The following is a 27,861-nucleotide window of genomic DNA, read 5'->3' on the forward strand; positions in this document are numbered from 1 at the left end:
TCTGCACGTGCCTTCTCACTTCCAAGTAGCACCGCGCACATTAGAGCCTTGCAGGGAGAGAAGACGCGGATAGTCGTGTCGCACAGAAGAACGTGGCAGGGCGAAAAGGTGTTCTTCTTTTGTCCTCCTCGTCGCCCAGAGTGTAGTGCTGTGTTGAAAGTCTTGGCCAGCGCAAAGCTAATCCAGCCAGTGTTTCTCTCCTGATGCATTTCGCTGAGCGAGAGCTGAGGAAAATCCTTGCACAGCACACTGTGGATGCGTGCAGTACACACGCAGAAGAGCGGCACGGCTAAAAGTCATCGCTGGACTTCAGTTCTGTCCAGACCGCAGAAGGCGAAGAACGAAGCAGCTGAGCACCGGCTGCATGTACTCAGTGGAGCGAATTTCAAATGTCCAGTCAAAAGCCTCTTCACTAGCAGATTCAGCTGAGAATGTTCTGGCTGCTTCACAAAGGAAGGCGCTGTGTTGCACTCCTGGACACTACCTGGTCAGAAGCAGTTTCTTACACCTTCAATGCTGCAGAGTCCATGCAGCTGGAGCACACTCAGAAGAACGCGTCCAGCTAGAAGGCGTTCTTCAAGTACCCCCCTCTTCCAAGTAGCCTTGAAACTGAGCACAACACACTGCGGCTCAGGAGGTTCCTTCTCAGATAGACATGCCGTCACATTATGCACTCTCGCAGCTCTGTTGCCCACTTGCAGCAGCTGCTGCCAAAGGAAAAGGCTCCAGAAGTAAAAGCCACTGCTGGACTGCCCTTTCCCCTTGCCTCACGTCAAGCACCAGAAACTGTCCGCTGCACTCTCTATTTCCCTTCTCCGCCGCATGGCGAAGCATAAACGTAATCGCAATTGTTTCCAGGGGAAAGCTGGAAGAGAATTAGGAAGCAGCACAAGTAGCTGCAAGTTGGACTTTAAGTTTCGAGCTGCTAATGTGAATCCGAAAACAAGCGAGTGGCAGCCACGCTTCCTCTTGCAGCCTGTGCGGTGCACACACCAGCTCGGTGCTCTGCCTTCATTCTTATGCTCTTCGTAGCAGGTCGCGCCTTCGTTTTGCTGGAGACGAACCGTCGTCTACTTGTCGCCCAGAGAGTACGGTGCCGGCAGCGAAATGCTCCAGGCTGCTGCTTCTGCCGAAACACGCCTGGGCTATGCAATTTCTCTCTAGCGCTGAAGTAGCGCCACATTCTGTTTGCTTTGTAGCCAGCATCTTTACGGAAAGCTTCTCGGCTACGTCTGGCACAGAGAACAGCTTTATTTAACCGGCTTACACGGAGCTTGCCCCCGACGCGTGGGAACTTGTATTTGCACCACATTCCAGTGGCCGTCCTCTTTCCTTTACAGGCAGCACAGTGCCGTCAGATCGCGGTGCTCTCTGCACGTGCCTTCTCACTTCCAAGTAGCACCGCGCACATTAGAGCCTTGCAGGGAGAGAAGACGCGGATAGTCGTGTCGCACAGAAGAACGTGGCAGGGCGAAAAGGTGTTCTTCTTTTGTCCTCCTCGTCGCCCAGAGTGTAGTGCTGTGTTGAAAGTCTTGGCCAGCGAAAAGCTAATCCAGCCAGTGTTTCTCTCCTGATGCATTTCGCTGAGCGAGAGCTGAGGAAAATCCGTGCACAGCACACTGTGGATGCGTGCAGTACACACGCAGAAGAGCGGCACGGCTAAAAGTGATCGCTGGGCTTCAGTTCTGTCCAGACCGCAGAAGGCGAAGAACGAAGCAGCTGAGCACCGGCTGCATGTACTCAGTGGAGCGAATTTCAAATGTCCAGCCAAGTGCTTCTTCGCAAGCAGATTCCACTGAGAATGCTCTGGCTGCTTCACAAAGGAAGGCGCTGTGTTGCACTCCTGGGCACTACCTGGTCAGAAGCAGGTTCTTACACCTTCAATGCTGCAGAGTCCATGCAGCTGGAGCACACCCAGAAGGACGCGTCCAGCAAGAAGGCGTTCTTCAAGTACCCCCCTCTTCCAAGTAGCCTTGAAACTGAGCACAACACACTGCGGCTCGGCAGCTTCCTTCTCAGACGTGCCGTCACATTATTCACTCTCGCAGCTCCGTTGCCCACTTGCAGCAGCTGCTGCCAAAGAAAAAGGCTCCAGAAGTAAAAGCCACTGCTGGACTGCCCTTTCCCCTTGCCTCACGTCAAGCACCAGAAACTGTCCGCTGCACTCTCTATTTCCATTCTCCGCCGCATCTACCACTGTAATCTCTGCATCTCGAAGCATAAACCCCGGCACAATTCTTTCCTGGGAAAGCTGGAAGAGAAATAGGTAGCAGCACAAGTAGCTGCAAGTTTCCGACTGCTAATGTGAATCCGAAAACAAGCGAGTGGCAGCCACGCTTCCTCTTGCAGCCTGTGCGATGCACACACCAACTCGGTGCTCTGCCTTCGTTCTTATGCTCTTCGTAGCAGGTGGCGCTTTCGTTTTGCTGGAGACGAACCGTCGTCTACTTGTCGCCCAGAGAGCACGGTGCCGGCAGCCAAATGCTGCAGGCTGCTGCTTCTGCCGAAACACGCCCGGGCTATGCAATTTCTCTCTAGCGCTAGGTAGCACAACCTTCTGTCTGCCTGGTGGTCCTTATCTTAAGGGAAAGATTCTCGGCTACGGCTCGCACAGAGAAGTGTTCCGGGACAATACATGTGTTTTATTACCCCTTCTCGCAATAAGACTGTGGTGCTGCGTTGGAACTGTTGGCCAGTGAAAGGCTAATCCAGCAAGTGCTTCTTCTCTCCTGACACATTTCTCTGAGCGAGACCTTGTGCGGACAGTTGGGCTCTGCGAAGCAGAACGGCTGTAGTGTCACGTAGCGCTGAGGAAAATCCGTGCAAAGAGCACTGTGGATGCGTGCAGTACACACACTGAAGAGAGCCACAGCTGAATGCTTCAGTTCTGTCCAGCGCCGGTAAGGGAGAAGAACGCAGCCCCAGGCCACTGGGCTGGTGTGTGCGATGACTATGAGCTTCGCCGCTCTTCTGCGTGTATACTGCATGCATCCACAGTGTGCAGTGCACGGATTTTCCTCAGCTCTCGCTCAGCAAAATGCATCAGGAGGGAAGCACTTGCTGGATTAGCCTTTCACAGGCCAACAGTTCCAACGCAGCACATAGTCTCACTGCGAGAAGGGGTAATAATACCCACGCTTTCAGCACAGCACCACAATCTGGGCGACGAGGAGGACAAAAGAAGAACACCTTTTCGTCTTTGCACGATTTTCTCTGCCACACATCTATCCACGTCTTTGCTCCCTGCAAGGCTCTAATGTGCGCGGTGCTACTTGGAAGTGAGAAGGCACGTGCAGAGAAGCACTGCGATCTGACGGCGCTGTGCAGCCTGTAAAGGAAAGAAGACTACCCCCGGAATGTGGTGCAAATACAAGTTCCCACGCGTCGAGGTAAGCGCCGGGTAAGCCCGTTGAACTAAAGCTGTTCTCTGTGCCAGACGTAGCTGAGAATCTTTCCCTTGATATTCAGGCTACAAAGCAAACAGAATGTGGTGCTACCAAGGGCAGCGAAGGAAAATGCACAGCCCAGGTGTGTTTCGGAAGAATCAGCAACCTGGAGCGTTTCTCTGCCGGCGTGCCCTCTGTGCGACAAGATGACGACGGAAAGAATTGGGCCGGGGTTTATTCTTCGAGATGCAGAGATTACAGTGGTAGATGCGACGGAGAATGGAAATAGAGAGTGTAGCGGACAGTTTCTGGTGCTTGACATGAGGCAAGGGGAAAGGGCAGTCCAGCAGTGGCTTTTACTTCTGGAGCCTTTTTCTTTGGCAGCAGCTGCTGCAAGTGGGCAACAGAGCTGCGAGCTCTGCGAGGCCACAGTAAGCGAGCTGCATAATGTGACGGTACGTCTATCTGAGAAGGAACCTCCTGAGCCGCAGTGTGTTGTGCTCAGTTTCAAGGCTACTTGGAAGAGGGGGGTACTTGAAGAACGCCTTCTTACTGGACGCGTCCTTCTGAGTGTGCTCCAGCTGCATGGACTCTGCAGCATTGAAGGTGTAAGAACCTGCTTCTGACCAGGTAGTGCCCAGGAGTGCAACACAGCGCCTTCCTTTGTGAAGCAGCCAGAGCATTCTCAGCTGAATCTGCTTGTGAAGCAGTTCTTGGCTGGACATTTGAAATTCGCTCCACTGAGTACATGCAGCCGGTGCTCAGCTGCTTCGTTCTTCGCCTTCTGCGGTCTGGACAGAACTGAAGCCCAGCGATGCCTTTGAGCTTTGCCGCTCTTCAGCGCCAACACTGCACGCGGCCACAGTGCGCTGTGCACGGATTTTCCTCAGCTCGACGGACAAGCATTTTCTTGCCGCTTCACAGAGTCCAAACTGTCCGCGTAGCTCTCGCTCAGCGAAATGCATCAGGAGAGAAACACTGGCTGGATTAGCTTTTCGCTGGCCAAGACTTTCAACACTGCAACACAATTCGGGCAAGAAACAGGAGAAAGGAAGAACATCTTTTCATCCTGGCACGTTCTTCTGTGTGAGACGACGATCCGCGTCTTCTCTCCCTGCAAGGCTCTAATGTGCGCGGTGCTACTTGGAAGTGAGAAGGCACGTGCAGAGAGCACCGCGATCTGACGGCGCTGTGCAGCCTGTAAAGGAAAGAGGACTGCCACTGGAATGTGGTGCAAATACAAGTTCCACGCGTCGGGGGTAAGCTCCGGCTAAGCCCGTTGAACTAAAGCTGTTCTCTGTGCCAGACGTAGCCGGGAAGCTTTCCGTAAAGATGCTGGCTACAAAGCAAACAGAATGTGGCGCTACTTCAGCGCTAGAGAAATTGCATAGCCCAGGCGTGTTTCGGCAGAAGCAGCAGCCTGGAGCATTTCGCTGCCGGCACCGTACTCTCTGGGCGACAAGTAGACGACGGTTCGTCTCCAGCAAAACGAAAGCGCCACCTGCTACGAAGAGCATAAGAATGAAGGCAGAGCACCGAGCTGGTGTGTGCACCGCACAGGCTGCAAGAGGAAGCGTGGCTGACACTCGCTTGTTTTCGGGTTCACATTAGCAGCTCGAAACTTAAAGTCCAACTTGCAGCTACTTGTGCTGCTACCTATTTCTCTTCCAGCTTTCCCCTGGAAACAATTGCGATTACGTTTATGCTTCGCCATGCGGCGGAGAAGGGAAATAGAGAGTGCAGCGGACAGTTTCTGGTGCTTGACGTGAGGCAAGGGGAAAGGGCAGTCCAGCAGTGGCTTTTACTTCTGGAGCCTTTTTCTTTGGCAGCAGCTGCGGCAAGTGGGCAACAGAGCTGCGAGAGTGCATAATGTGACGGTACGTCTATCTGAGAAGGAACCTCCTGAGCCGCAGTGTGTTGTGCTCAGTTTCAAGGCTACTTGGAAGAGGGGGGTACTTGAAGAACGCCTTCTTGCTGGACGCGTCCTTCTGGGTGTGCTCCAGCTGCATGGACTCTGCAGCATTGAAGGTGTAAGAAACTGCTTCTGACCAGGTAGTGTCCAGGAAGTGCAACACAGCACCTTCCTTTGTGAAGCAGCCAGAGCATTCTCAGCTGAATCTGCTAGTGAAGAGGCTTTTGACTGGACATTTGAAATTCGCTCCACTGAGTACATGCAGCCGGTGCTCAGCTGCTTCGTTCTTCGCCTTCTGCGGTCTGGACAGAACTGAAGCCCAGCGATGCCTTTGAGCTTTGCCGCTCTTCAGCGCCAACACTGCACGCGGCCACAGTGCGCTGTGCACGGATTTTCCTCAGCTCGACGGACAAGCATTTTCTTGCTGCTTCACAGAGTCCAAACTGTCCGCGTAGCTCTCGCTCAGCGAAATGCATCAGGAGAGAAACACTGGCTGGATTAGCTTTGCGCTGGCCAAGACTTTCAACACAGCACTACACTCTGGGCGACGAGGAGGACAAAAGAAGAACACCTTTTCGCCCTGCCACGTTCTTCTGTGCGACACGACTATCCGCGTCTTCTCTCCCTGCAAGGCTCTAATGTGCGCGGTGCTACTTGGAAGTGAGAAGGCACGTGCAGAGAGCACCGCGATCTGACGGCGCTGTGCTGCCTGTAAAGGAAAGAGGACTGCCACTGGAATGTGGTGCAAATACAAGTTCCCACGCGTCGGGGCAAGCTCTGGGTAAGCCCGTTGAACTACAGCTGTTCTCTGTGCCAGACGTAGCCGAGAATCTTTCCCTTTTCATTTAGACCGAATGTGCTGCTGTATGTCGCTGAGAGGCAAAGTGCATAGCCCAGGCGTGTGTCGGCACAAGCAGTGGGCTGGAGCATGTTCGCTGCCGGCACCGTGCTCTCTGGGCGAGAAGTAGACGACGCTTCGACTCCGGCAGAACGAAAGCGCCACATGGGTACTAAAGAGGCCGAACGAAGGCGCCGAGCACCGGGCTCGCGTCCGCAGCGTACAAACTGAGAAAGGAGCGTGGCTGGCGCTCGCCTGCCTGCCGAATTCACGTTAGCATTGAGAAGGAGGAAGTTCAACGACAGCTACTTGTGCTACTACTTATCCCTCTTCCAACCATCCCTGGGAACACTGGCGCTTACCTTTCGGCTCCGAGATGCTGAAAACACAGTGGTCGATGCCAAGGAGAGGGGAAGTAGAGAGTGCAGCGGGGAGTTGAAGTGGTTTTTACGTGAGGCAAGGGGAAGGTGCAGCCCAGCATTGGCTTTTCCTTCTAGTTCTTTTCTTCAGGAGAGCAGCTAGCAACCGAGCTGCGAGAGCCAACAATGGGATGGCACGTCTTGTCAGAGAAGCCAGGGTCTACAGTGCTGTAGACTACTGTGCACTGTTTTAATGCTGCTGTAAGTACACGCTACTTTTGGAACGGCTTCTCTCCTGACTCTCCCATCTCTGTGAGCTCTAGCTGCTTGAATTTGGCCACACTGAAGGTGTGTGGACGTGATTGCGCTGCGAGTATCAAGTCTTCCAGAGACGAGGGATAGTCAACAAATGCTTTCTCACCTGGCCCATCTCTCAGTCCCAACTGTGGCTGGAAATGCTGCGCTGCAAGGGTGGACTTAGCCACTCTGAGAGAATGTGATGACGCTCTATAGATAGTTGCGAAGGAAAGTGCTGGTCACTGCAATGTTTCGCCTAGTTTACAGACTTTAGAGGGACTAGGAAGGCCAATGCCTTGTTCTAGCACTTGTTCTCTGCGTGCAGCTGCTGGATGTTTGGAAGGGCTTTGGGATCCGCGAGAGGTGGAGGGTAGGATGGTAGCTAGAGCTTGAAGGAAAGTGCGTCTCTCCAGGACCTTTGATGCAGTCCAGTGGGTGCGAGTTCCATGTTCAAGATGGCACAGAAAAGGTTCTGAAAGAAAGAGGCCGTGCTGGAACTGCCTTGACTTTTGCCGCTTCGAAACTGCACAGCCAACAATGAAAAGATTCCTCTTGCTTCCCCGCGACGCGCAGGATCACATTCTTTTGTGTCTCCAAGAAGCAGGATGCACAGCGGAGCTCTTCCACCAACTGCTCGCACACGACTGCGGCCGCGCCAGCGAAGCGCTTGGCTTTTTCCCCGGCACTGTCAGCGCTCATCGAAACAACCACACGATGGCGCTGACGACTTGCAAAAGAAGGCCAAGCACCTGGCGCTGCTCGAAACCGCCCCAAGGGCAGAGGCAAGTTGCAAACGTCCCTGCACTCCAATCAACAGCACATCAGGACAAAAAGATTTCCCTCATCTTCCCCTTCCAAGAGCAGACTCTTCTTTACACCACACTCCAAGAGCCAGACAAACCTCTTTGGCCCAAACAAATCTTTTCCCTCTCGCTGATTCTGCCTACCATCTTGAAACCATCTGGCAAAAACAGAGCTCAAAACAGTGCCGGCTGACGAAGATCTTACTGCCTGCAACTTCAACTGCACCCCTCAAACTAGCAGCACACACGCTGTTCTCAGCACTTTCCTTCTCAGCTCTAGCTACCATCCTAAGCCTTCCCTCTCCTAGAGTCAGGATCCAAAGACAACGGCACCACGGACTGCTCACACACTAAAGGCATCGGGACAAAAGGCTCACAAGCTTGGCCTTTGCATTCCCACGGACAGCTCAACAGCTCTAACCCAGAGAGAGCTCTGCCTCTTGGGAAAAGCCCTTAAAATCCCTAAGAGCACCTGATGTGCACGTCCAAACCTGCTTGCCTTGCCAAAGAGAGCAACTACAAGCCCATCTCCAAAGAAACGGCATCCCCTCCTCCAAAATACAACACATATCCAGCCACTGATCCACCTCCAGTATTGAATAGATCCAACAATTGCCCCTACACGCCCAGGGGCCAGAAGAGAAATGTCTTGCTGGACTATTCCTCCCCATGCTACCTTAACATCTGCTCCAGCAACACTGGCACTCCGAGTCTCTTGGCCTTGCCTTGCCTTCAGTACCTTGTCGAGTTCTTCTTAAGCTACCCTTGCTCTGCTTCCTTTGCCTACGTCTGCCTTGCCTCGCACTACCTACAACTTGCTGGCTTTGCTTTGCCCTGCCTACCACTCTTGCCCTTGCCTTCCATGCAGGCAAGGCGCTGCAAAGCAAGTGCAGGCAATTGTGGGCAAGTCAAGGGAGAGCTAAGCAAGACCAGAGCAGTGAGGGGAAAGCAAATGGAGTGGTAGGCAAGAGAAGGCCCAGACGTTAGAGGCAAGGCTGGCCGTAGGAAGGAAAGTCCACTGATGGGTAGGCCAGGCAGAAACAGGAAGTGCTTGGCAAGTCAAGGCCCTGGAGGAAAGCAGTAGGCAGGTCAAGGGCGGGGCATGGCCATGCAAAGGAATGCAAGGCTCCAGCGGGCTCCAGAGGGCTAGCAGGGCAAGACAAGGAAACTGTTGTGTTGCCAAGGCAAGGCCAGGCAAGGCAGGTGAGAAGTACATTCAAGGACTGCTGGTACACAAAAGTGGCCAGGACCAAGTGCTTTGTGTGGCCTTGATCCCGCGTGGGTCATGTCTCCTCTGCAGCTAAAAGACTTGAGCTACCTGCTTTCCTTTGTATGCAAAAGAACTCTCATTCTGGTCCCCGAGCTCAAGGGCAAAATGTGAATTGCCCTTCCAAGATTCAAGACATGCAAGGATTGCTCCCAGACAAAGGCTGCCCATGGAGATGAGTGTGGCAACATGCGTCCTCCCCTGGTCTTCCTCTCCTGTGATCCTGAAACACCGGAGATGCTTGAGAGCTTTGAGATTCCTAGGAGGAGCAGAAGGGGCAGGGCAAGGCCATGAAATGTCATTGAAAAGGGGTCTTGAATTCCAGGTGGGGGAGGGGTGAGCAAGGTCATGCAAGGCAAGGGAGGGCTTCAAGGGCAGGGCAAGGCAAGTGGTGGCTTTGCGAGGCGAGGCGAGGCAAGGCAATGAGGGTCCTAGAAGGAAAAGGAAAGGTGAGGCCAGACCTAGACGAATGTGAAAGGAAGTCAGGTGGGGGATGGGTGAGCAAGCCAATGCAAGGCAGGGGAGAAAAGGCAGGTTGAGGGAAGGCTACAGAGGGGGCAGCAAGGAAACGCAAGGCATGGGGAAGCATGTGAGGAGTGGGTGCTGCCAGCCGGCCGGGATGGCAGGGGCGGGGCCACTGCAAGTAGCATGGTGGGGATGTGGAGGGGGGTGTTAGTGTGCGGGAGGTGTGTGTGTGTGTGTGTGCAGCGGAGTGCAGGGTAAGTGCAGGTGTGCGTGTGCGCATAGGGGGGTTTTGTGCCAGGTGCTGTGCCAGGGGGAGCCGTCCCACCTCCAAGAAGGTGTGGGAGTGAAAGGAGTAACATGGATGTGTCTTTACAAAGAGACCGTGTGAATCCGTCCTTAGACAAGGCTAGGAATTTACTGGTAGGGGAGTAACAGAAGAAAGTGTTAGTTCTAGAAACTGTTACTAATCGACAGAGACTGTTGCTCAGCCAAGGCCGTGTTAAATTCCTGAACCTAGAGCAAGGCAACAAAGACTTAATAGCATTAGGAATAGTTTCGTTTTCTTCCTTTTCCATAGCAAGAGGGGGGTGCCTATTAGAGGGGAGCATAGAGTAGGCAGTTCCGGAAGTCTGTCATTCCCGAGTACCTCAGAGGGTGCTGTTGCCAGGAACTTAGCATAAAAAGGGGGCTGCGTCCCGCAATCAGTTGAGAGACTCCATGGCAAAAGCCCCATGGCCTCTCCCTGTAGTTGAAGAATGTTCCAGGACTCCTCTGTCTCCTTTTTGGTGGATGAAGAAATTCAGAAAGCAACACTTCTGCCAGAACTCTCCAAGATGCCTCCTTTGCTCCCAGCGACTCCATCACTGCCCGGGAAGCTGTCTTTTCTACCAGAGGAGTTCGAGATACAGTAAAAAGCCGTGTGGCAGAGAAAAAAGACAAGAATTGGTTTATAAGGGATGGCAAACAAGAGATACCAGAAGCTTTGGCCCTACCAATATTAAAAGAACTCCGTGAAGAGAGTCCTTGCACTTCCTGAGGATTGGCAGAAGCCTTCCTCATGCTGTATGTTGCTGGGGGTCTTTTTAGACTGGCAAAACGAGCTGTTGAAGGTTGCTTGATCTGTGCTAAAGCAAACAGCCAAGTTACAAAGTAACTTGCCAGGGGAGGGAGGCCTTGGGCTGCATGTCCCTTCCAAAGATGCCGGGTGGATTTTCCTGAGATGCCCCAAGTGGGAAGGCTTCATATCTTCTGCTAATGGTATGTCAGCTAGCAAGGTGGCCAGAGGCATTTCCAACTGCTTCAGCAACGACAGGATCAGTTATTAAGGCATCTTTGGAACAAATCATTCCAAGATACAGCATTGTAGAAGCAATAGACTCAGATAGGGGAGCTCATTTTACAGGAAAGATCCTTCAAGGGGTTTTGGCTTCTTTAGGAACACAATGGAACCTCCCTAGGCCCTGGCACCCCCAGAGCTCGGCTCGGGTAGAAAACAATGAATAGAGGAATAAACACCTTTTGAAGCTGGTAATAGAAACCAAGATGCCATGGCTAGGGCTTTGGACATTGGCTTTGGCGAGAATGAGAGCCCGACCCAGAAGAGAGATTCCGTTATCCCCCTTTCCGTCGTTGTTACGAATTACCCGGGTAAGTCTCAACCTAGTGGGGGAGTAGAGGTAAGTGATGTATATTTAAAACCATCTGTGGCCAGGATACTGCTTCTTGTGAAACCCCTTCAACAGGAAGCTCAGCTGGCACAAGCCCCACCTTTGGACTTTGCTGCTTGTAACCTCCAACCAGGAGATTGAGTCCTAGTTAAGGAGTAGAAAGAAGCGCCAGTGGCGGTGAAATGGCGTGGCCCATTCCAAGTGTCACTGACGACAGAAACAGCCATCAAGACAGCTGAACACAGGTGGACCCGTCACTCTCGGGTCAAGGTCTCTGAAGCCTCAGAGATTTGCACATCTCAGCTGGAGGAGAAGGCCGGGAGGCCGTGACTGACACTCTGCAGGAGTGGGCCGGAGCAGTAGCCAGTGCTTCGACATCAGAGGAAGCCCTGAGTGCCGACTCACAGACCATCTGCTGAAATAGTCTCTATGGGTATCCCTCCTCTAGAATCTCCACTCACTGGGGCGCTAATACTTGCAGCCATTGTTTCACGTTAAGTAGTTTCTGTGTCATCAATTGCCACAGGTGCTGCAGAAGACAACGGGAAAATTAGACTAGCTAATTAGATCACACTATTAAAACATTTTCCTTACTAATTCTACTTTTATATGGTCAGCTAAGTTTAGGCCAGGAGTGGGAGAATCAATTTGCAGCCTTAGGAGAAGAAGTAGCAAAAGTTTTGAACCTTAGCAATTGCTGGCTCTGTGGAGGGCCAGGAGGATCTGAAGAGTGGCCATGGTTGGCTAGCCCAGCTGAACCTAAATGGTGGGTCAATGGGAGGGCCACAATGGCATGGGATTTGGGGCCAAAGAAGGAAGTCCATGGCCACTTCATTCTTCTCCAACAGGCACTTATTGCCTAAACAGGACAGGGCGGGTCTATGTAGGAAAAGGCGTTTGTCAATTGACTTTCTCTCTGGCTTTAAGCAATTGGGTTTGGCCCTCCAATTGCCCTCCTTACAATTGTTCCAAATATCAAAACAATTGCAATCAAATACCTGTTCAGCTCACTAATGGTAGCTGCGTAAGGTGTTCTTACGAAAAATATTTGGAAGCCTGTAAAGCAATGGGGAGGGACAAGAGGTTTTTTTGACCATCTATTTTTAAGCTGTCCCCACAAAAATTCCACAAGTAGAAGACATGTTGTTTGTGATTATCAGTGGGAATGGCAACACCGGATTGGAACTCAAAGCCTTTTAGTGAGTTCTGCTCCAAATCCAACCAAGCAACTTGCAGATGTAAATGTAGATGGGAACCCTGTGTGGGAGCTTGGAAATGCAAATACTGTGACCCTTATGGTGGGGCAGCTATTGTTGGAGGACCGTTAGGCCCAGGAATCCTGCTGTATTTTGACCCGCCAATTGATGACCAAGGGTAGGAAGGCCCCTTTGCTAATGGAACACGGGCTTTGAAAGGACATTATTGGATTTGTGGCCAACATGCTTAGCTCAGGTTACCTCCAAACTGGTCAGGGATATGGTATATCCCTGGGGTATATTAGACCATTGTTCTTTTTGCTACTACAAATTCAGGGAAATCGCTTAGGAATCAAAATCTGTGAGGATTTAATTAGAGAAAAGCAGTCAGCTGATGCAGCCTTGGCTGCAGGGAGCACCCCAAAACGGGGAAAAGATGAATGGCCACCAGAACAAGTTACGCAACACGATGGACCAGCCCCTTGGAAACCTAAGGAATTAATCCCAGATGCCTGGGAACCCATTTATCATTTCAATGAGATAATTAGGTTACAAGCTGTCTCAGAAATAATTACCAACCAGCCAGCCACAGCTCTTGACCGTCTTGCTGAGCAACCCACTTCAATGAGGAAAGCGGTATTTTCAACATTGGATGGTATTAGATTATCTGTTAGCAGAAGAAGGAGGAGTTTGTGGGAAATTCAATGACTCGAGCTGCTGTTTGCAAGCACAGGACAGCGGAAATGTGGTCAAACAAATAACAAAGGAAATAACCTCAGCTCATGGACCTGTCCAAGTGTTGAAAGGATGGTAATGGGACATGTTTTCATGGTTAACTGGCCAGCTATGGGCTAAATGAATACCATTTCTCCTCTTATATGCTATAGCAACTCTAATCTTTTGAGCATGCGTGACACCATGCTGGGTGCAGCTCTTTCAGCAGGTGGTCAAGGGGATGCCGCTAGCAGCCATGCCTACCTGATCCAGAAAGGACTACAAAAGGACAGAAAAGGATGTCACTGCAAATAATAGCAGAAGCCAAGAAGGCTCAAGAAGAAAAAATTAAATCAATGGTAATTAAGGTTTGTAAAGACAAATACAGATCAAATAAAAAGAGGAGGGATTAAAAGGAAGGAGCTGGATGAGTCTTTACAAACAGACCGTGTGAATTGGCCTGTAGACAAGGCTAGGAACTTATGGGGAGTGAAGTAACAGAAGAAACTATTAGTTCTCTAGAACTGTTACGAATCATCAGAGACTGTTGATTAATCCAGGGCGTGTTAAATTCCTGAACCTAGAGCAAGGCAACAAAGACTTAATAGAATTAGGAATGGGGTTTTTTTCTTCCTTTTCGATGCCAAAAGGGGGGGGTGCATATTAGAGGGGGACTTAGAGTAGGCAGTTCTGGAAGTCTGTATCTGCCGAATACCTCAGCCAGTGGGGAAAAGGGTGCTGTGGCCAGGAACTTGACATCAAAAGGGGGCTGCATCCCGCAACCGTTTGACAGACCCCAGGGGAAAAGCCCCATGGACTCTCCCTGTCGTCGAAGAATGTTGCAGGACTCCTCTGTCTCCTTTTCGGACATAAACCTCAGGCATCGTGGATTAATTTTCCCTAACGGCAGCGACCTGCTGCGTGCTCTCCGTGTTCCTCCCCAGCCCCCCGGCAGGTGTAAAATAGTTCCCGGCGGCTCCCACCGCGCGCGTTACAGACGGCTGCATGGTCCCGGGGCTGCTCGCAGTGCTCCCCTGCCCCGCATGGACTGCCCGCGGGCTGCGGAGCCACCTCGCCACCGGCGCGGCCAGGGCCGGGGCCCTTCTCGACAGCAGCCGAGGGGCTGCGGAGCGGGCGGCTGCGGGACGATCAGCCATTTTATGCCGCGCGGTGCTGCCGCCTCCATCTAGTGCTCCATCGCGCCGCCGGCCGACCCCGCCTGGCGCGTTCACGCTCGGCCGCGCTCGCCGCCCGCCCAGCCTCGCCGGAAGCTCTCCGGCCCGGGCCGTGCCCCGGCTCCGCCTGCGGTTCGGCAGGGCCCGGCCGCACGCGTGCTGCGTGGCTCGGAGCACCCGCGTTGCGCCGCAGGCCACGGGGAAGGCGGGGCGGGGCGGGCCGGCGCCATCGTGGTAGCGCGAGGAGAGGAGCGCCCGGGCGGGGCGGCGCGTGGCGCGGCGGTGAGCGCTTCTGCTTCCTGTCGCTCGGCGGCCGCCCTCGGCAGGTGCCGTGTGACCCCGCGGAGCGGCGGGGCCGGCCGGGCGGTGCGCGGCGAGGCTTTCGGCCAGCGGCGGCCGCAGCGAGAGGCTGCTGGCACTGCCCGTGCCGGTGGAGAGAGCGGGGATCCGAGGCCGGCCTTCCTAGGGTAACGAGGGGTGGCCGCCTTTGCCGCGCTGCCTAAGACGCAGGGCCCCGATCCAAGCAAACACGACACTTTTTATTTCCACATATTAGGAATATCCAAAATATAAATGCATATTCGTAACATTAACACCTCCCATTCTCCGCTTCATATGGAAATGAGTTTAAATGTCATTAAGCATGCATAGTGTGTGTCCTGAATGGAGTCAGTGGTCTTGAATTGGGTCAGTGGTCCCAAGAAAGATGAAGTAACTCATCTTCCTCATTTTGGCCTTTTTGCCTTTTTGAACTTTAACAATCCGAATTACTTTAGTGACCTCTTAAGTTTCCTCTTGCGTGACTTTTGAACGGGTTCCCACCAAGGGAGGAAATTGGTAATTGTCCTTGTTCCCTACACCAACTTATCAAAGTTTCTATTCCTCGTTCTAAGCACAGCTAAGCAAACATGCAAATGACAGATCATCAGTTATTTGGTAATCACATCTTAAAACCCCTTTCAGGTCCAGCTCTCTTAACTATTTTCATTAACTCTCACTGGGCCCAAATTCCTTCCTACTCTAACTAATCTCAACACAGCTAGCCTATAACTAAAATCTTTATAGTTCTTCTAAATCTATCTTTCACTCTGAAGAGGAAAGGCTGCAAGGAAAAGGCAAGGCAAGGTCAGTGAAAGCTTCTGTCCTGGCACATTTAGCAGTGTGAAGCGGAACCGCTGTTTGCTTTCCCTAAGGACTCTACGACACTGAGAGCATGTGCTTTTACATGGAGCTGAGAAGTGTGGAGATACAGCTAGAAAGCAGAAGTGAGAGCACTCATGTCAGAAGTGGACGCGCTAACGCTGCTAGGCCGCAAACCATGGCAGGCAGTACGGCCTACCAGGAAATAGCTAGTATAAGGGAACGGCATGCTTGCTGTCGGTTAATGCTAGCTTGTAGTTTTGCAATGTTATTAAGAAACATAGATGTGGTTGTTATAGTGATTGCTGCTTATATAAGAATCTATTTTTAGTTACTGCTGAAAGGGTATACTCAGCTCTGTATCAATAAAATCGGCTTCTTGCATCCGAGCAATCTGCCCCGTCTCTTCCATCGCCGACCACCACAGGACAGAGAAGGAAAGTGAGAATCACCCGTATGTTGGGGTTTTAGTAGTTCTCCTTTTATTTTTTGGGGTTTTTTTTCTCTTAAGGAGCTTTCCCCCATACGCTAGGAGACAATAACGACTGGACACTTAAGAGAGACAAAAGAAGTTGTCACCGCTCAGGGGAGGGATGCAGCTGGCTACTCCCTTTAGCTGAGGTGTCTTGTGAGGGCAGAGATACAGTGAACTTTGGACTGGCAAAACGGGGTTGCATGCAGCCCCCAGCTCTTGTTCTCTCAAGCATTCGGAGGGGAGAGAGGCTGCGGTGGCTGTGGGGAGAATTGGTCACCACTGCAGGATTCCGTCTCCTGCTGCCTTTCTTCTACCGTGAGTGCAGCTCTGTTCGTAAGAGCGGCCGTTGCATTGGAACCTTCTTAACAGTCTACCTTCACTAAAAGAGGGACTCTTCACCATCTGCTCGGATGCCTCAGGTGAGAAACCCCGGCATCCCGAGCCTGCCTTTCCCTGCCCCGCTCAGAGCAGGGCCGCTGCTGCCCCACCCCACCCCCCCCCCGCCCCTTCTTTGCCACTGCTCCGAGTTTTCTATTCTATAGGAATAAAATCCCATATAAACACATGAATAGATTGAAGAGATTGACTGATAATATGGGTTTATTTACAAGCCTGATTGGCGCATTTAAGGCCTGATTGCCATACTACTCACAAACTACTATTAAATGTAACTCACTTTCAAATTTCTAAGAGTAAAATACGTATTTGCACTGTATTCAAAACTGCATGGCAAATTATTTCAGATATTATGGACAAAACGATGCGATAATCATCACATAATAAGAATTTGAAAAGTCAAGTAGGCAAGAGAAAACTGCTGGGATTTTGTCTGCCCGCATTCTGGACCACGGCTGTGTGAAAATGGTCTGTGAGCCAGGTGCAAAGGTGCACAGCAGGAACAGCACTGTCACCTAATAAACACCCCAGGTTTCTTTATTAATGACTCCCAGGAGTAGAAGAATGTGTCAAGTTTCCTACAGAGATCCATTTGGAGAGGAGAAATGTTTGGAGAGGAGCAAAATCACAGGAGTTCCCACTGTAGGCTATATCCCCGTTTCCTTGTATCCTTTCACTGCAGAAACCCATCTGATCCTGACTAGTTGAATTCCAAGGACACACCAAACCACTTGCACGCACATCTGCTCACTGAGCCTGAGAAATGTGTTCTAGAGAAAAGGAAATGAGAAGGACCAGTGTAGATACAAAAATGCTGCTAGCGAGGATTTTCTTGCTATTTTCTAAGTCCGTGAGAGACTTTTCTCTCTCACAGAAGAGGGAGCAGAGTATGGAAACGACCAAGCCACCTGCAACCTTGAAAAGTCTTGTTTATGGTATAGTAGAAAAATATTTTGACAATGGATCTTTTAGGATTTTAGCCAATCACCCCAAGGGGTGGCTGATCCTTTGTCCAAATAGATTATGAAGAAGAAAGTCTGTAAAAGAGTTTGTAAAATAATTAAATGAATAAATCTTGCTGCACAATTCCTGCCTGCTGGATCTTCTCTCCTCCTCCTCCCTATGGCTGCGCGACATGATGATATAGCCTAGGGCCCAGGCCTGCGGTAATAGACCAGGATTACAAGTGAACTGCAACACGAGCAGCTAACACATTCCTCCTGTGATAAATGAGTGAACGATAAATATTGTCTTTCCCATATATGATTTTAACATTTAGAAGTGATCATGTACTATGTAGAAACAGGTAAAATACAGTTAAGTAAAAACAAGACTAGAGTAAATTGTAACTTCGAAAGAGTGGCAACATGTTGGGAAACGTCGTAATAAACACGTGATAATAAATGTCCTTTAAGTTGAGAAATGACAGAGGTAGAAACCCAGACATCTTAAAGAAACAAAGAAGATGAACCGCATGCATCCCAGGAAGTCTGTTATCTCATCAAAACTCACACCTCCCAAAGAATCTGTCGACTACAAATTAGGTTGGAGACTGAGGAGGCACCGGAGCGGGGTGCCTGCCTTCAATTCTGGAGCTATCCAGAGGACCGAGGCGGCAGCGTGCTGGCGTGCGCTGGCACAAGGGGGCACAGACAGGAGGGGGGGAAAAGTTGAGTGAAGTGTAAATTACTTTCTGGGCTTAAGGACTATGTTTAAAAAGTACTTAAGTTCACAGTAACATGAATGGAGCCACGCCTCTAGCAATATTGCTAAGTGCTCCCGCGCTGTGATATGCCTTTGTTCTACTAACAAATGTTCAATATTACGCTGCTGAAAATTCCGCTTGTGAATTCATCTTTCTCACATCTTCCCTTAAAATCAGTTCTAAGAATTTAGTGTGAAATACATTTAGGCTTGGTCCACAGGAATTTTAGTTCAAATAAACACATCTCAATGTTTTCCATCTTTCCCATTAAAGGCTATTGGTTTTGGCTCATTCTTTTGGCATTTTGCCAGCCATATGCTCAATGCTATTTCCTTAGGAATGAAAGCTGCAGCATGATATTACAAAGTGTTTGGTGAAACCTTTACCATGACTCTCAAGTCGCAACATGCCAGATCATCACTGGTTTGCAAAGCTGCTTGAAGATAGAAGGAAAGCGTCAAAGGTTTATGCATGAATCAGCATCCCCTTGTCACAACGTCATGCTGTAGTGATCCCTGCAGAGCTCTAAGACTGGATTTAAAAGAGAAAAGCTCAACACTGGCTCTTGAGTCAGCAGGTTGAAACATCCAAGATTGTACATCTATTACTTCTGTGCTAAAACGACTGTATGAAAACGTGTTACCATGATGGCAGTTTTATAGTACTCCATAGGAGACACCTCTTTAAATGACTCTGATATCCTTTCAGTGCTAAAATTGAGAAGGGGGTTGATCCATAGTTTACTCATGTAAACACGAGGGAACTACTAAGAGACAGCAAATGTTAATCACAAAACCTAAGCAGCAGCACTTGCCTTAATCTTGTCAAGATAAGAGGAACAGGATCTTTTGAAAACCAGCACAGAGATCGCTGAATCATCCGGTGAAGAACTGTGCATGCTCCAGAAAGAAAGGTAAAAAGTGCATTGTGACGGAGACTACTGATCTTTATCAGAAAGACCCCCGAGGAAGAAGGGCAGCCTTCCTCAGTGCGACCACCTGGCTACACAGCGCATGCGTGGCACGTCTGCTAATGATATCAATGACTTCCGAGAAGTAATTTCTAGAACTACTCCTATCCCAAGGAATGTGATGAATATTCAAAAAATTTACACATAATGCTGGACTGTATGGAGTGCTCTGCGTGGGTGTGTTAGGAGGAGCGATCCCCCACGCACCCAGCGCCAAATAAAGCAAATACCCGCTTCTCTGACTCTGTCTCTGAAGCATCTCTAGGCCTGGTTTTGGGCAATTCAAAATAGGTGAATACACATTACAACTACCCCTGAAGTTGCTCTGTAGGCAGATTTAAGAGGAAAGGATTTCATCTTCATCACTCTCCTTCTTTCTTGTTTTGACAGAATTAAGAACTTGTAAAAAATCTGATATCACTGATGCTCACCACCCCTCCAATTAGACTACGCTCACTTACACTGTGCTGAGGACAACAAAGTCCAGAGCTTTGGCTATCTCCCGCTTCTGCCCTAGGAATTGCTTCCAGTGCTGTACCTTTGCTCCAGCTGCGAAACCAAACCAGCAGAACCAAGGAAGTTCTCTCTGAATGAACCAAGATTTCTCTAGAAGGCGACAACGGCAGTCATGGCAGTGAACACTGCTCTTCACTGGGCCATTCCTCTGAAAAAAGACATGCACCACCTCTCAACCTAAACCGTTAAGCCTCCTGGTGATGCTGACTGACAAAGTGTCCAAATGCAGTTAGATTCCAACAGCTACTTCCAATGACCTGGCAACAGAGCTTTGCAGACTTGCAACAGTGCAATAAACTAAAGGGGCTATGTTTCATGGCTGTTTTTCAAACATCATTGATTTATGTCCCTATGCTGGGTTAAGTGAAGGTGGCCCGTCCACCTTGATCAAAGTCAGCAGAATTTTGGCCCAATCTGCTGTTATGCAACACATCATGGAACGATCTCTTGGTGTTGATGCAAAATTCCCACTGAAGTGCCAGTCGCTGCATGACTTAAGGCTACCTACTCGCAGAGTGTCCACTCCACTGCCACACCCATTTTCTGGCCACCTTTAAATGACTGGGCACTCTTACTTTTTCAAACATTCCTCAGGGGTATGTGACCACCATCTTCTCCTTTCTGAAGTTCAGGAACCTAATTTAAAAGTAGTACTAGCAATACCAGTTTATCCAAAATCCATTTGCGCCATCAACAAACTCCGAGCAAGCGCTGAGAATTAGTTTCAAGACTTTTACATATTTTTACAGTGGGCTTTTTGTTTGCTTCTTTGTTTTTAAAGTAGATGGAGTAGTCCGCTGTTTCCCTGAGGCTACCGGGGGTGCAAGCAGGCAGGCAGAGCCCTGGCGTGGGCGGCACAGGGGACCCCAGGCGCTGACGGCTGCCACCGGCGTGCGCCAGGTCGGGACCGGCAGGCAAGGCTGCGCCCCGCGTCTGCCACAACACCTGCAGCTTCTGCAGCCTGAAACACAGCTGGCTCAGGGGTTTAAATCAAGAGCCAAAATATCTTGCTGGTCAATTTGGGGCAGAGAAAGGTCATCACTTCTAGCATGGCATAAGCCTGCCACTACATTTCTGTGAAGGACAATCACCTTGTTGGAGTGAAACTCCTGGGTAAAATACTGAAGCGCTTTCAGATTCATATTAGCCGACATTTCGGTGACCTTCTTTTATACCTGCCTTGCTTCATACTGCTGGTTTTGGGCACAAGTTCTTTGTACACTATCCTGGAAATTAAAAAAATCAGAAACAACACCCACCCCTCCCCCACCACCACCCCTTCCCCAGCCACAACCCTAACAAAACCAACCTCCAGAATGTTCAGGATTTCAAATGAGAACAAGCATAGATGGGACAAAAAAAGAAGGATCCTCCTTAGACATTTGTGCATGCAGTGCCCTGCAAGCAACTAAGTTCTACTTCTCGTACACCAAATACCTGTCTTCGGAACTCCTTGTTCTCCATTCAAACCCTTCTGGGAGGGTAATCGAGGAGATACTCTACATATTTTTAGCACATGTTGCACTAGGCAATTAAATCCAGTGCACAGCATTACTTGACTAACTGAGGCGGTGACAAGGTCAATTAAGACCTGTTCATATCTTAATTTGGAGCTCTTCCAACTGCTTGAAAAGTGAAGCCTTGGACATTGAAGGTTCAGACTAAGGAGAATCCAAAACGTGGACAGCATCTCCCTTCTGCTGGAAGCCTTGAAGTTCACCACTGCACTCTGCAGCCTACACAGATCATCTGAGTACTGTAAAAGTTCTCCAGGGAAGAACAAGAACAAGGCTAATGCTTGCACACAAACGCTGACCAAAAGCACTTGATGCTCTTGGACAAAAAGATGTAACCTTCACTTTTGGAAAGACAAGGTGACTATGGTTGTCTCTACAGTACTCGTAGGAAAAAATCCCTCAAGTTTTGTAAAACCTCTTTTCAGGGCTTTGTTAACTTCATTTTTGTTAAGAATTGGGGAACGCAGAGAGACCTGTCACTTTTTTGCAAAATGCCATAGAAACTGCTACACTCACCTCAACAACAGTCCAAATAACCTTCTCTGCAAATACTGACCATATGCAGTTCTGGTTGATACTAACCCCCATTACCTAAGAAAAGGAACAACTCGGCAAGCTGTTTGCAAAGATGAACAACTTAGCACGATTGCGGCTGATGACATGCCCTGACCTTTTCTGCCTTCAGCTGTGGGTGCCGTACCCTCCTACCCTCACACATGCCACTCAAAGCTCCTTGCGTGGAGCTCTTGCACCACCTATGACAGCAACTGTGCCAAGCCGCCACCCTTCTTCAGCACCATCGCACCTACTACAAGGTAGCTGAATCAGAGGGAAAAGGACGTCGCCAATGGAGGCAAGTTGCTCCCCCTGACAGCTAAGCTCCAACTTTGGTGTCCCTTGTGTCCTCCCCAGGACGGGCGGGAAAACGCCTCGGCGGAGCGCAGCGCTGGGCGAGAGCGGCCGGCAGAGCACCGAGCGCGCTCCCCACTCCCTCCCGCCCGCGCCGCTGCGGAGACCTCGGGTTCACCGGAATCGGCCACGTGCTGCACGGAGGGCAGCGCGGCAAAGGCGGTCGCCCCTCGTTACCCTAGGAAGGCCGGCCTCGGATCCCCGCTCTCTCCACCGGCACGGGCAGTGCCAGCAGACTCTCGCTGCGGCCGCCGCTGGCCGAAAGCCTCGCCGCGCACCGCCCGGCCGGCCCCGCCGCTCCGCGGGGTCACACGGCACCTGCCGAGGGCGGCCGCCGAGCGACAGGAAGCAGAAGCGCTCACCGCCGCGCCACTCGCCGCCCCGCCCGGGCGCTCCTCTCCTCGCGCTACCACGATGGCGCCGGCCCGCCCCGCCCCGCCTTCCCCGTGGCCTGCGGCGCAACGCGGGTGCTCCGAGCCACGCAGCACGCGTGCGGCCGGGCCCTGCCGAACCGCAGGCGGAGCCGGGGCACGGCCCGGGCCGGAGAGCTTCCGGCGAGGCTGGGCGGGCGGCGAGCGCGGCCGAGCGTGAACGCGCCAGGCGGGGTCGGCCGGCGGCGCGATGGAGCACTAGATGGAGGCGGCAGCACCGCGCGGCATAAAATGGCTGATCGTCCCGCAGCCGCCCGCTCCGCAGCCCCTCGGCTGCTGTCGAGAAGGGCCCCGGCCCTGGCCGCGCCGGTGGCGAGGTGGCTCCGCAGCCCGCGGGCAGCCCTTGCGGAGCAGGGGAGCACTGCGAGCAGCCCCGGGGCCGCGCAGCCGTCTGTAACGCGTGGTGGGAGCCGCCGGGAACTATTTTACACCTGCCGGGGGGCTGGGGAGGAGCACGGAGAGCACGCAGCAGGTCGCTGCCGTTAGGGAAAATTAATCCACGATGCCTGAGGTTTATGTCCGAAAAGGAGACAGAGGAGTCCTGCAACATTCTTCGACTACAGGGAGAGTCCATGGGGCTTTTCCCCTGGGGTCTGTCAAACGGTTGCGGGATGCAGCCCCTTTTTTATGCCAAGTTCCTGGCCACAAGGCCCTCTTCCTTTTCCCCACTGGCTGAGGTATTCGGCAGATACAGACTTCCGGAACTGCCTACTCGATGCCCTCCTCTAATATGCACCCCCCCTTTTGGCATCGAAAAGGAAGAAAAAGAAACCATTCCTAATTCTATTAAGTCTTTGTTGCCTTGCTCTAGGTTCAGGAATTTAACACGCCCTGGATTAATCAACAGTCTCTGATGATTCGTAACAGTTCTAGAGAACTAATAGTTTCTTCTGTTACTTCACTCCCCATAAGTTCCTAGCCTTGTCTACAGGCCAATTCACACGGTCTGTTTGTAAAGACTCATCCAGCTCCTTCCTTTTAATCCCTCCTCTTTTTATTTGATCTGTATTTGTCTTTACAAACCTTAATTACCATTGATTTAATTTTTTCTTCTTGAGCCTTCTTGGCTTCTGCTATTATTTGCAGTGACATCCTTTTCTGTCCTTTTGTAGTCCTTTCTGGATCAGGTAGGCATGGCTGCTAGCGGCATCCCCTTGACCACCTGCTGAAAGAGCTGCACCCAGCATGGTGTCACGCATGCTCAAAAGATTAGAGTTGCTATAGCATATAAGAGGAGAAACGGTATTCATTTAGTGTTGGGGTCTCCCCCCCTGCCATGGAGCCCTGGGAGATGGGCCCTGGGCGAGAGACACGGGGTTTCCCTGCCCCTGGTCAGCTTCATTCCCCATTGGTTGGTTTGTGTTCCCCGGTGTGGCCAAGGACCCTCGGGTCCCGTGACTGGGGGAGTTCCTGAGCAGAGCCCCGGCCATGCGGCTGGAGAAATAAAGACCTCCGAAACATCTACCACCAATCTGTCCATATATACTTCTTTTCCACGGGATTCCTGGTTTGATATAGGCGTGTTACAGTAATCCCTGCTGTAACAATTTAGCCCATAGCTGGCCAGTTAGCCAGGAAAACATGTCCCATTACCATCCTTTTAACACTTGGACAGGTCCATGAGCTGAGGTTATTTCCTTTGTTATTTGTTTGACCACATTTCCGCTGTCCTGTGCTTGCAAACAGCAGCTCGAGTCATTGAATTTCCCACAAACTCCTCCTTCTTCTGCTAACAGATAATCTAATACCATCCAATGTTGAAAATACCGCTTTCCTCATTGAAGTGGGTTGCTCAGCAAGACGGTCAAGAGCTGTGGCTGGCTGGTTGGTAATTATTTCTGAGACAGCTTGTAACCTAATTATCTCATTGAAATGATAAATGGGTTCCCAGGCATCTGGGATTAATTCCTTAGGTTTCCAAGGGGCTGGTCCATCGTGTTGCGTAACTTGTTCTGGTGGCCATTCATCTTTTCCCCGTTTTGGGGTGCTCCCTGCAGCCAAGGCTGCCTCAGCTGACTGCTTTTCTCTAATTAAATCCTCACAGATTTTGATTCCTAAGCGATTTCCCTGAATTTGTAGTAGCAAAAAGAACAATGGTCTAAGATATACACTATATCCCTGACCAGTTTGGAGGTAACCTGAGCTAAGCATGTTGGCCACAAATCCAATAATGTCCTTTCAAAGCCCGTGTTCCATTAGCAAAGGGGCCTTCCTACCCTTGGTCATCAATTGGTGGGTCAAAATACAGCAGGATTCCCGGGCCTAACGGTCCTCCAACAATAGCTGCCCCACCATAAGGGTCACAGTATTTGCATTTCCAAGCTCCCACACAGGGTTCCCATCTACATTTACATCTGCAAGCTGTTTGGTTGGATTTGGAGCAGAACTCACTAAAAGGCTTTGAGTTCCAATCCGGTGTTGCCATTCCCACTGATAATCACAAACAACATGTCTTCTACTTGTGGAATTTTTGTGGGGACAGCTTAAAAATAGGTGGTCAAAAAAACCCCTTGTCCCTCCCCATTGCTTTACAGGCTTCCAAATGTTTTTGGTAAGTGTGGTAAGAACACCTTACGCAGCTACCATTAGTGAGCTGAACAGCTATTTGATTGCATTTGTCTTGATATTTGGAACAATTGTAAGGAGGGCAATTGTGGGTCCAAAGCCAATTGTTTAAAGCCAGAGGGAAAGTCAATTGACAAACGCCTTTTCCTACATAGACCCGCCCTGTCCTGTTTAGGCAATAAGTGCCTGTTGGAGAAGAATGAAGTGGCCATGTGTTGGGGAGGATGAAAGTTTGGTAAGAAAGTTTCACAGGTATGTCGGCTTGGCAGAAAGGTCTGTGAATGTAGAAGCTGGGGATGAGGTAGAAATGGAAGCAAGTTTTGATATAGAATAAAAGATGTTTTGCTGAAACAGTGATCGCTGAGTAACTGAGAAGGCAAAGGTTGGAGATGAGTTGGAAGGAGATTTTTAGGAGCAGGACAAAGGTATGTGATTACAAACAAAGACATGTTTTTCACCAAGTAAGTAAGTCTCAAGAAGAGCATAAGTCAATAGAAAACGTGTCTTTACCAAAAAGAAAGATATGGCAGGCAAACAAGAAATGTTGATGTAGCAAGAAGAAGAAAGGTCTAAGAATTCTCCACTGTAAGCTGAAATTGTAACTTACTTACTCTTGTGATTGGATAATAATGACTAGAATATGGTGATGGTAGTAGCTATGATAGGCTATAGGCAAATGTAAAGGTATTGGGTATGGTGCTTATTGGTTGTTATGTGTTAAGATACTCTGCAAAGAAAAGTCTAGAATGCTTTGTAACTTGAACAGAAAGCGGCTTCAGGTATGCCTACAGCTGGAGCTGGCAGCTGTAGGGCTGGCTCTGGATACCCGCTCCCTGAACTGCTGTAACTTCGCCTATGCAAGAAACAGCTTTCAAGAGAGCCACCTGAAGTCCAGACATCCTTCGTGAAACCTTCTCCTATAGCCATGGACTTCCTTCTTTGGCCCTTTGGTCCTAGTATGGACCTCATGTCGGGTGTTGAGCCACCACTTAGGTTCAGCTGGGCTAGCCAACCATAGGCACTCTTCAGATCCTCCTGGCCCTCCACAGAGCCAGCAATTGCTAAGGTTCAAAACTTTTGCTACTTCTTCTCCTAAGGCTGCAAATTGATTCTCCCACTCCTGGCCTAAACTTAGCTGACCATATAAAAGTAGAATTATTAAGGAAAATGTTTTAATAGTGTGATCTAATTAGCTAGTCTAATTTTCCCGTTGTCTTCTGCAGCACCTGTGGCAATTGACGACACAGAAACTACTTAACGTGAAACAATGGCTGCAAGTATTAGCGCCCCAGTGAGTGGAGATTCTAGAGGAGGGATACCCATAGAGACTATTTCAGCAGATGGTCTGTGGGTAGGCACGCAGGGCTTCCTCTGATGTCGAAGCACTGGCTACTGCTCCGGCCTACTCCTGCAGAGTGTCAGTCACGGCCTCCCGGCCTTCTCCTCCAGCTGAGATGTGCAAATCTCTGAGGCTTCAGAGACCTTGACCGGAGAGTGACGGGTCCACCTGTGTTCAGCTGTCTTGATGGCTGTTTCTGTCGTCAGTGACACTTGGAATGGGCCACGCCATTTCACTGCCACTGGCGCTTCTTTCTACTCCTTAACTAGGACTCAATCTCCTGGTTGGATGTTACAAGCAGCAAAGTCCAAAGGTGGGGCTTGTGCCAGCTGAGCTTCCTGTTGAAGGGGTTTCACAAGAAGCAGTATCCTGGCCACAGATGGTTTTAAATATACATCACTTACCTCTACTCCCCCACTAGGTTGAGACTTACCCGGGTAATTCGTAACAACGACGGAAAGGGGGATAACGGAATCTCTCTTCTGGGTCGGGCTCTCATTCTCGCCAAAGCCAATGTCCAAAGCCCTAGCCATGGCATCTTGGTTTCTATTACCAGCTTCAAAAGGTGTTTATTCCTCTATTCATTGTTTTCTACCCGAGCCGAGCTCTGGGGGTGCCAGGGCCTAGGGAGGTTCCATTGTGTTCCTAAAGAAGCCAAAACCCCTTGAAGGATCTTTCCTGTAAAATGAGCTCCCCTATCTGAGTCTATTGCTTCTACAATGCTGTATCTTGGAATGATTTGTTCCAAAGATGCCTTAATAACTGATCCTGTCGTTGCTGAAGCAGTTGGAAATGCCTCTGGCCACCTTGCTAGCTGACATACCATTAGCAGAAGATATGAAGCCTTCCCACTCGGGGCATCTCAGGAAAATCCACCTGGCATCTTTGGAAGGGACATGCAGCCCAAGGCCTCCCTCCCCTGGCAAGTTACTTTGTAACTTGGCTGTTTGCTTTAGCACAGATCAAGCAACCTTCAACAGCTCGGTTTGCCAGTCTAAAAAGACCCCCAGCAACATACAGCATGAGGAAGGCTTCTGCCAATCCTCAGGAAGTGCAAGGACTCTCTTCACGGAGTTCTTTTAATATTGGTAGGGCCAAAGCTTCTGGTATCTCTTGTTTGCCATCCCTTGTAAACCAATTCTTGTCTTTTTTCTCTGCCACACGACTTTTAACTGTATCTCGAACTCCTCTGGTAGAAAAGACAGCTTCCCGGGCAGTGATGGAGTCGCTGGGAGCAAAGGGGGCATCTTGGAGAGTTCTGGCAGAAGTGTTGCTTTCTGAATTTCTTCATCCACCAAAAGGGAGACAGAGGAGTCCTGGAACATTCTTCAACTACAGGGAGAGGCCATGGGGCTTTTGCCATGGAGTCTCTCAACTGATTGCGGGACGCAGCCCCCTTTTTATGCTAAGTTCCTGGCAACAGCACCCTCTGAGGTACTCGGGAATGACAGACTTCCGGAACTGCCTACTCTATGCTCCCCTCTAATAGGCACCCCCCTCTTGGTATGGAAAAGGAAGAAAACGAAACTATTCCTAATGCTATTAAGTCTTTGTTGCCTTGCTCTAGGTTCAGGAATTTAACACGGCCTTGGCTGAGCAACAGTCTCTGTCGATTAGTAACAGTTTCTAGAACTAACACTTTCTTCTGTTACTCCCCTACCAGTAAATTCCTAGCCTTGTCTAAGGACGGATTCACACGGTCTCTTTGTAAAGACACATCCATGTTACTCCTTTCACTCCCACACCTTCTTGGAGGTGGGACGGCTCCCCCTGGCACAGCACCTGGCACAAAACCCCCCTATGCGCACACGCACACCTG

Source organism: Corvus hawaiiensis, chromosome 10, assembly GCF_020740725.1.
Source record: "Corvus hawaiiensis isolate bCorHaw1 chromosome 10, bCorHaw1.pri.cur, whole genome shotgun sequence".
NCBI lineage: Eukaryota > Metazoa > Chordata > Aves > Passeriformes > Corvidae > Corvus > Corvus hawaiiensis.